This window comes from Aristolochia californica, unplaced genomic scaffold (assembly GCF_029961685.1).
Source record: "Aristolochia californica isolate CCGP_79_NKW_82.1479 unplaced genomic scaffold, dmAriCali1.0.hap1 SCAF_13, whole genome shotgun sequence".
Lineage (NCBI taxonomy): Eukaryota > Viridiplantae > Streptophyta > Magnoliopsida > Piperales > Aristolochiaceae > Aristolochia > Aristolochia californica.
The window spans coordinates 12,540,835-12,543,366 of record NW_027181804.1 but is presented as its reverse complement, the minus strand read 5'-3'; positions in this window follow the sequence as shown (position 1 = coordinate 12,543,366).

The following is a 2,532-nucleotide window of genomic DNA, read 5'->3' as shown; positions in this document are numbered from 1 at the left end:
TGCACAAGTAATTTTAGGACTCCTAATTACATTCCAACTAGAACTCTCCAAGATAAGCCTATCATGATAAGATTACATTATCTATTTAAGAGACCACTCTAACTCAACTTCTAACTCTTCTTTAATCATGTGAAACAAGATAGAAGCCACCTCATGATCTTATCTTTGTGGGTCCCACTTGATCTTCAAATCTTCTATTTAATTGCAGCACATATTCATTATCACTTAGCTTGAGCCACTTTGTATGATGACTCTTGTTGACACCTCTTAAGCTCATGGTGGGTCCCACCAGCTTGTGTAGCCATGGTGGGTCCCATATTGTAACACTCCCCCTCTAGCTGGGGGTGAGAAAATGTCGTAGATGCCCACCTTGCTACAAATGTTGGACAAAATTTTGTGAGTGACTGGATTGGTGAGAATGTCTGCAACTTGGTTTTGTGAAGATACATGTTGGAGAAATAAGATGCAGGCAGTGAATTTTTCTCGTATGAAGTGGCAATCTATTTCTATATGCTTTGTTCTCTCGTGGAAAACTGGATTTGATGTGATGTGAATTGCATCTTGATTATTATATTATACATTCATAGGAGCTTCTTTTTAAAAATCCAGTTCAGTTAGGAGAGATCTGATCCATAGGAGTTCACTGAATGTGTATGCCAAGGCTCTGTACTTTGCTTTTTCACAAGACCTTGCAACTATAGTCTGTTTCTTGCACCTCCATGTAACCAAGTTTCCTCCAACCATCGTACAATATCCCGAAGTAGATTTTCTGTCATCCAGGGATCCGACCCAATTTGCATCTGAGAATTCTTCGATATTGAAGTGTCCATGATTTTTATAGAGGAACCCTCTTCCTGGTGCTCCTTTCAGATATCGTAATATCCGTTCTAATGCTTGCCAATGACTGCGTTGTGGTTTGTGTATATATTGACTTACCACACTGACTGCATATGAAATATATGTCCTTGTCACGCAGAGATAAATAAGTCTTCCCACCAATCTTTGATATTTTCTAACATCTACTTCTTCTCCAGTATCTGCACATAAATTTGAATTTGAGTCCATAGGAGTTTTTGTTGGTCTACATCCTAGCATTCTGCTCTCCTCCAGTTGGTCAAGGACATACTTCTTTTGAGACAACATAATACCATATCTGGATTGTAGTACTTCTATACCCAAAAACTATTTGAGCAATCCGAGATCCTTTGTCTTGAATTCAGTAGATATCCTTTCTTTTGTCTTTTGGATGCCCTCGGGATCACTGTGTTAGAATCTACCCTTGCCATGGATCTTGTCACCCTTCTTTCTACTCTTTCCTCCATATTTTCCATCGACAAAGAGGTGAGCTTTCTATGCTTAGTGCGTGCAATGATTTGGGAACGAATTGAGCCTTGAAGGAGGCTCGACCTTGGAACTCAGAAAGGAAGAATCCGACCTCTAATCTATTTTTGATTTCAATGCTTGCTTTTCATTCAAGTCGAGGGGACGAAAATAACCAGCCCAAACCGAGGGGCACAAGGTTCACGAGAATTACAATTAAACCAACATAACTCCTAAAAGAAAATTACATAAATTAATTCCTACGTCTGTTTATTACCCGAGATGCTATGGAGTCCATAACATCACCCCCTTCCTGGAGAAAGAGCTTGTCCTCAAGCTCAAAAGTCGGGTAGAGAGCCTTAAAAGACGCCAAGGGCTCCCATGTAGTGTCAAGTGGGTCAGTGTCAGCCTACTGCACTAAAATCTCCCAGTCGCCCTGAACTCGCCGAGCCTGCAACACCTAGGCTGGAGTGGATAGCACACGTCCTTCCTGAATTGGTGGCAAAGGTGTGTGGAGCAATGGAGAGTCACCGCTGAATGCCTTTATCTGAGAGACGAGGAAAACATCATGTAGCTTGGCATCCGGTGGAAGCTGCAAATTGTTGGCGACTGTGCCAATGCGTTCCAGGACTTGGAATGGGCCATAGAAGTTGGGGGACAATTTGTGACATTTGGAGGCCGTAAGGGAGAGTTGCCGATAATGTTGAAGACAAAGCCACACATAATCCCCCGAAGAGAAGACCAAGTCATGATGTCTTTTATCATAGTTTGCTTTCATTTTTAGCTGAGCGTCCTCTAAATGAGAGCGTACCAGGCTGAGCAGTGCATCACGTTTTGCCAAAGCCTAGTCAAGAGTTGCCACCTTAGAAGATCCAGGTTCATAGGATAAGACCCGAGGAGGATCTCTGCCATAGACGACCTTGAAAGGAGTGGTGCTGAGTGCGGTGTGGTAGAATGTGTTAAAACAGAACTCCGCCCACGCCAGCCACCTGACCCAAATTTTAGGCAAATCCCCGGCAAAACAATGGAGGTACATTTCAATGGTGCGGTTGACTACCTCTGTTTGGTCATCGGTCTGCGGGTGGTTGTTGTGGACTCAATAGCACACCGAGTCACACAACGAAGAAGACAACAACAACTCACTCAATAGGATTTAATTCTTATATTTCTTTGAGTAGGATTTATTTTTTATATTGTTTTAAGTAGGAGTTA